Genomic DNA, 8,139 nt, shown 5'->3' on the forward strand with positions numbered 1-8,139 from the left:
AAGATTTCATTTGCGCAATACATATTTTCGCTGTCGCTGAGTAAATCCTTTGTGTGTGTGTGTGCTCAGTTATTTGGCAGCTAAGCCTATTATACTTATACACATTCACATAGACATACAGGGAGAAACACCTAGAGATATTAAGCTGCTTGCAGAACTTGTTTATTTTACTCAGGAGTACTTTTGCCAGCGGCTCCCTCTGAGTAACCACCCGCTGGCCGTTGCTCGTTGTCCGCTGCTGCTTTGGACTCATAAATATATTTACTTTCACTTTTTGCAGCTGAAGAAGAAACTTGGCCTTTGGTTGCAGCTACAAATCTTGGCTGAAACAACAAACGGCTGGGCTCCAGCCATGAGAATGACATCGACAACAACTTAAATGACAGTTTATAGCTCCCACGTTGAGCACGTGGAGCTGGGCGGACAATGGTTATTAAGCTGCGACTCTGAACAACAGCAGCAACAATAGTGCAAACAATGTGGCCAGTGGCAACAGCAGCAGTAACAACAACAACAACACCAACAACAACGGTCTGAAATGGCAATGAGCGGATTTGCTGGCCCGAAAAAGCCAGAGCAATTTATTTTCGAAGCCAAAAGCACAAAATGAACAGCAACAAACGAGCCTTACACCAAACCCAGCCATGTAACAACAACAATAGTAGCACCACATTCATGTTGTTGTGTGTGTGTGTGTGCGGGTGTATGTGAAAGTGTGTAGTGTCGATTTGATGTATCGACGCGTGTGGTTACCTACCGCTGAACAATTGTCCATTTCATTTGCAGTTGATTAGGCGTTGCGCTTGATATTCATCATACGCCACGTGGGCGCCAATAAAACAACGATTGAAGCCTCGACAGGCATCAAACCGAATACAAAGCCAAGCCAAAAACGAAAATAAAACTGAGAGACAGAGACAAAGAGAGCAAAAAAACCAAATAGCTGTCACTGCCATGATACACATTTGGGAAGCTCAAATGGCTCAACGGCGCTAAATAACTTGAAAATTGAGTTTGGCGTTTTTGCTGTGCATCTCCCCAGACGCGCATTGGCGCAGAATAATTGCAAACACTTTATTGTTGCTGTTGCTTCTGTTTGCTGTAGTTGTAGTTGAATGGATCCACAAAGATTTGCGATTAACTTGGCCGGGCTTAAAGCAATTGAAGCCTTGGACGCCGCCGTCGCCTTTGCCTTCGGTTTGCACTACATCTAGACATCAATTATAATCCAAATGAGCCGCACAACAATTGCCGAGCTTCTCTTATCCGCCTTGGCAATAAAATACAACAAATTTGTGGCCTTCAACTTTACCCCTACCAAATACTCCTTGGCCCTGCCCTGCCCCAAAGACAGTCATAGATATAGGAGAATGTCTCTCTGAGGATTTCGGTCGCACTTGCCTGGCTTAGTTGTACAATCGCTTAATCGGTATGTTATTTATACATCTAATTTGATCTGCAAACGATGGAGCAAAACGCCCCCAAACAACAGCTACAACTAAAACCGATGTTCAGTAGTTGCTGTAGTTGTTGTTATTATACTGCTGCTTAGCTGTTGCCTGTGCTCGCTTAAAACATGACACTTGTAAGCTAGTCTCTAGTATACCAAATAAATGCAAGTAGGTGTACAGTATGTATGTGTCTGTGTGTGTGTGACAGTAAGCCATGGCCATAAAATGACCAAAAATTATTGAACAACGATTACAAATGTCACAAGCATTTTTGGATTTTGTCCAATCAAATGGTTTCTTTTATATTTTCGTTATTTTTGTAGAATTCCAATTGCCATTTGATTGACAATTGGATTGTGGGTTTTATGGGTTACTTGCTTAGCTTCATTGTTTTATAAAGCAAAAGTATTCGAATATACAAGTGCTAGATAATATTGGCTTTCAATTCTATTGTCTTCTTAAACCTAATGGAAAATTCAATTTTCCATCGATTTCTTTACTTTAACTTATCGTCAAGATCGAATTCAATTTCGCAGCTGCAAACGTATATAAGTTTCAGTCACAGTTAGTTAATTGAAATTATGCCAATTCATTACATGCAGCGCATTAAAGTGATTTGCTAGTTAGTAGGAGTAGCTCCTGGTACTTAAACGCATAATTCAATAATACGACGACGATAAATGAAGGTGGCAGTCGGAAACGCCACCACAGAAACCCCAAATGCAGAGCATTTTGGTATAAAATAATTGAAATCCGCCACAGTCAGGCAGACAGACAGACAGACACTGATATAGACAGAGGAAGAGACACGAGAGGCTGTCAGGCAGCATTGAGCACACCTACTGACTTTGGTAACCACATACTCGTACTCTCAAACTCAGTGTCCTGAGCTGAGTTTTGGGGGAAGACACGCACAGCACGCATTTAGCACAACTTCATTTATCTTTTGCATTTTCTTTTAGCATTTAATTAAAAAGACAAGTTCCATTGTCAACGGCAACGACGACGACGTCGACGACGATGGCGGCGGCGGCTTGCCAGCCATAGATATCCTGTTGCCCCTAATGTGCTCCTTCTTCCGTGGCAGGCAGACACAGCAAAAACACCAACAAAAGCAAAACATATTTGCGGTTTTTACGCCGACATTGTCGCCCATGTGGTTGTGGCTGTCACATATGCCACTGCGTCAGCCCGCCATTTGGGAAGGGGAAAAACGGAGGGGCGGTGGATGTTTGCCGCCAGTCAGCCTGGGATTTGGTTCCAGCAGCTGCTTTGCTTGTCTTAGTGCCACGCGGTCGTGGCCGACCGACTTCACCTGCCCATTAAGAGCATAATCATGTAGCTTTGATAAATGCCTACAGTCGAAGCAGAAGAAAGCTCTACAGTTTGTGTACGGCTTCAAAAATGAACGGGCTGATTAATTAAAGGTGCAGTCGAATGCCGTCGCGCACGCAAAAGTATGCAACAAAAAAAGGGCCCGAAACGTTGAGTGCTCTCAATGTAAAATTCATAATTCTTTTTCGACGGCGCGTAAAACAGCAATTAAAACACACACACATACGCACAAGCGCACTCACACGAAGTGGGCAACGAAAAGCGCGAAAGTGTGTGCGAGAGAGATAAAGCGAGACAAAAAGCAAGAGAGCGAGCAAAAAAGAATGTGCTCGACACACACAGAGAAAAGCCTTATTACCATTTATTCAAATCTGACATCATGCATCTTTGAGTGCGAGTGTGTGTGTGTGTGTGTGATTGTATTTAAATGTAAGTGCGAAATTAAATGACAACATATTTGACACTGATTCTTGTCAGTTGACAGTGTGCAGCGCATGTCACGGAAATTTATCATCTCTGCCTAAATGCCTTCAGCTCTCTCACTCTCAGACGCGCAACGATCTTACGCTCCAGTGAAAACTGTTGTCAGTTCGGTCGTGTGATTTTTTAAAACATATAAAGCGAGTATGGGGAGTGAGCATGCTAAACGAACAGATACCCAGTAATACATAATGGGTTAACAGTGATTGTTTTTTTTTTTCCTTTTTAAATATTTGTCTTAATTACCTTAAATCATCTACTTTAAAAAAAAAATTATAAAATGTTACGAGTTACTGTCTTCCCTTAACCCTTTTGATTGCTACAGGGTATAATAAAATAAAAGGGCTGACAAACCTTTCAGTCACTCACTACCATATAATGAAATTTTAATGAATGTCGCGATCTTTTAAGCGACTTTGCAACCTCATAGTTTAATCATGTTGAGTGCTATCACTTTATAATAATTGATTAATCTATATGAGTGTTGAAGACAATCTCAGCGAAATTGTTCTCTAACATACATACATTATGGAGACCATAATTATGATTCAGTGGGGTTGTGATCAAAATTGATTAAATATTTATCTTACTAATTTGATTAAACCCAGGGATATCTGCTTATCCGTGTGTGTGCGTATTTAATTCTAAATGTTTTCTATTTGCTTTATTTAATTTTGCGTTGAATTCAACTTCCGTTTTCCACAACAAACTAAAATCCAGGCACACACACATTATTTGTCAAGGCTTTGAGGCAGAAGAAAGAGCAAGACAGAGAGAAATGAATGTATGCTAGAGAGAGAGAGAAATATCATTGGGTGCACCATTAAAGCATACAAGGTACTCAGGGTGTTCACATCCCAACATCCTTAGTCCTCTGTGTGTGTGTGTGTGTGTATGCGGAAACACCTTAAAACATTTTCGTGCGATTTTGAAAAGATGTCAACAAAATTTATGCAAATGATATGTTAACGCTACTTATATGGAAATTAGTATAAGGAGTCAGAACGCGCCAAAGGCGACTGACGAGCGCACGTCGACGACGAAGACGGTGCCTGGCATCATCGTCCTGCCACTGACACACACACACACACCCACATACACACTCACACATGCATACGCACGTTAACAAGGAAAGCCAAAGAGGGTAGAGGATAGAGCAGGGTAAAAGAGAGGGAGAAGGGCGCACAAGGAAGAGAGGCTCCAACACCTTTTGCACTTTTAGTCAAAGTTTTGATTTCGTGTTACATGTGTCAGAATTTTAATGATGCTGATAAAAGTTGCTCACAAAACGGCTTATTATGTGCCTTAGTGTGAGTTTGTTCATGTGTGCGTGTTCTTAGTGTGTGTGTGTGTGTGTCTGTGTAAATCTGCGCATCTCCTTGTAGGTGTTCCTAAGCATATTATCCTTTGAGCGTATTTCAGACTCATAATGCAAGTTGCTTGCCTCAGCTTTTTAATTACATGGAAACCCACCGACACGAGCCACTAACAAAGTTTAAAACCTATAAAATTCTTATTTAATAATAATCTCACTATGCCTTAAATACTGCATAATAGTTATGTGCTCCCATATGGCAACTAACTAACTATTTGATGCAGTGCACTTCAGATCCTTTTAAGTAAAATTTAATATTTTCAAAAAGACATCTTGTCTGGTTATTGTGATATTAAGTAACGATAATATAACCAAATCATGTTTGTAACATTTCTTGTGTCACTAATCTTGTGTAATCCGAATCAATTGTCGTTAGCTTCCGTTTTCTTTTGGCTCAGTAAAATTGCAAAATTCATGGCGTAAATAAAATGTGAATTTTAGAGTGAATAAACAAGAAGTAATGTTCATGATAATTACCCGAAGCCAAAGCGATTTTAACCAGTTAAATGCCATAATTTAGCATTTCGTTTCAGCAAGGCGACGCACGGCGTGTGGCACTCGCAGTCAGGACCTCTTTGCTCCACGGTGACCCAGTGGGGTGTCGCCAACGACAACGACAAAGACGACGACGGCGGAGATGACGACGACAATGATGGCGACTATGACGACGACGACGACGACGACGACGACGACGTCAGCAGCTAGCTCAAACACTTTACAAAGGGCCAACTGAACAAAGCCACTTGAGGTGCGCTCGAGCACTTTAACGGCTGCATGTCAACACACGGCAACACACAGATACAGTTAACGCAGTCTGCATGTTCGCATGTGTGTGTGTGTGTGTGCGTTTAGGGCTGTTTTAACACCTTTTAGCCGGCCGGCAACAGGGCGAAGAGAAGCGAAGGGAATGGCAATGGCAATGTCGTCGCTTTGCGTTGCTGTTTAAAATGTTAATGAGCTTTTAGGGTCGCACAGTTGTGTGTGTGTGTGTGTGTTGTGGGTGCAGGTGGTATAGTGAGGGGATGCTATGGTGTGTATAGTAGACGTTGCCTCGACCGGATGTGGTGCTGCCAGCTTCCGGTTTGCTGAGTCTTAAGCGCGCGCTACGTGAGTGGTGTGCAAATAGTTTCAATTGCGGCTTTTGCGTCGTTTGCTTTATTTATTTTTATTAAAACATAAAGAGGTGAAACGAGCACTCGTGGAAAAATGGCATTGACTTTGTTAACATTGCGTTAAATTGTGGTACATTCATTAAAACGTGCTGGAATATAATGAAAGCCGGGGGTAACAGAGCCGACAACGGCCACTCCACAACGGCACTTCAGTTCTTAAGTTTCTGCGTGTGAATTGCCAAGGGGAATGCTAAGAAAAGCAAAACCAGACCGACAGACAGACAGACGGACACACGGACGGTCATTGAGAGACTCTGGAAAGAGACTGAAAAGACAGAAACGACACTCACTTGCACTTTTTATCAGTAGTAATTCTCGCCAGCGAACACAATGGCCATGGCTAAAACTTTGCGAAGTAAACTACATAAAGTTGGCCTGGACCTGGACACAATGCCCAATACTCGAAACTTAAAATGTATGCGCGATAAGCAGCACAGCAGAAGCGACAAGTTCGCTTTTGTATTATGTTGCTCTTGTTGTCCTAGCTCTTTGGCCAAATCAACAAACTGTAGAAAAACTAATCAGCGCGGCGAGTAAAACAAAAGCCGTGAACAAAGCGTCAACCAGTGAATGGAAATATTGTACACCAAAGTGCTCCAAGTATGCTCAAAGTGCGGTGCGTCGACGTTAAGCACTCGAGCTGCCTTAAAGAGTTAAAGCTATTGCCACATTACGCATACGTCACGTGCTCGGCCAGCCCGAAGAGCAACATAAATAAATTTCAATGCTGCGCAAATGATAATAAATGTAAAATAAACGCAAAATTCTACTGGCTAACAAACCCATATTAAAATTAAGAACAAACTTCTTGCACAAGAAGTCAAAACAATAACAAGGACACACACAATATATACAAGTTAAGCGAGAGTAGCTTGAATAATATTGCATTTTATTCATAAATTTGTTTGTATACAGCAAGTTTTAATATGTATTTTAAATACAGTAATAGCCTACAACATTTGAAATGCATTTCAGATATTTCCATGATCCTCACATTTAATTTTAAATATTTTTAAAAATTTGCCAAAATGACTTGATTCTTACTATTTGCAAACTGGTAGCTAATTTTGTAATATTTGTAGTTATTAAACTCATTAGATTACTTTATATTATAAATTCACCTGAATTTTTTCGAAATATGTAAATCAATTATTTATTTCGTTTAAGTGCTACAGCAAAAAAACCTTATTATTTTAAGAGCTCCCCTCGCAAGTGGACCAATGTTTCGCCTTGCGCTTTTTGCACATGATTTTTACCATTGCCAGTTGTGATAATGTTTATTTTATCGGCCACGACACATTCTGCTGCACTTTTGGCAGCACTTAGTATAGTGCCAGGCCGGGTCACAAAAATAACAAAAGCAACAGCAGCTCCAGCCACACAGTCTCTGTTGGAACACAGAAAAAAAAAAAATAATAAATAAAATAAAAGAAGAAAACATGGAACAGTTTGCGTATAGTTTGTCCATTAAAAGTTAATATCACTTTGTAAAGTTGCTTGCAACTTGCGCCACTGCCACAGCAACTGCAACGACTCCGACTGCGACTGTCACAGTGACTTTCAGTTTCAGTTTCGTTTTGGGGTTTCGTTTGGAATTGGTACTGGGATTGGGGAGACTGCGATTGGGCTCCACAACTTTCTGGCAACGACAATCAACGATTTTCATAGTCAGTTGCACATGTAAAACAAAGAGACTGTGGCATATACAATTTGCTTATGGCTGCAGGCTGCTAATTTATTGCCACACTGACGGCGTGCGATGCGGGAGGGGAGCATGAGGTAGAGGCGGAGGCGGAGGCGTGTTGCAGGCACCAAGAATGGACGCACTCACATTTAATTCATTTTTATGGCCATTGACGTTGACATTTATAGCGTTTTCCTTTCGCTCGCTTATAATTCCTATAATCTTTACGCAATGCCCAAGCAAAGCATTACGACGTCGCGTCCCTATCCCGATCCCGTTCGGCCCTCGTTTGCGACGTGGACACCTCTCGCTCAGTGAAAAGGAAGCCATTATACGAGGTCGAGTTCATGGCGAGTAACCGGACTCCAACGCCAACGCCAACACCGACGTGAAAGCGAAGGCCAATGTATGGCAAAAGCTGCCAACAATTGGGCCGTGAGAAGGGGGCGAAGGGTGAAGGGCGAAGCAACAGCGTAACTCATACGACGCGTGGTGCACACCGTGCGCAAAGTGAATAATGATAAAGCGCTTTAATGCTTTTATTGCGAACGATTGTACCATAGGAAATCCGTTATAATCCACAGCAAGTGACAATAAACGAAGATGTACGAAGCGGCCCAAGCTCAAGCTGAGGCTCAGACC

This window comes from Drosophila albomicans, chromosome 2R (assembly GCF_009650485.2).
Source record: "Drosophila albomicans strain 15112-1751.03 chromosome 2R, ASM965048v2, whole genome shotgun sequence".
NCBI classification, from domain to species: Eukaryota; Metazoa; Arthropoda; class Insecta; order Diptera; family Drosophilidae; genus Drosophila; species Drosophila albomicans.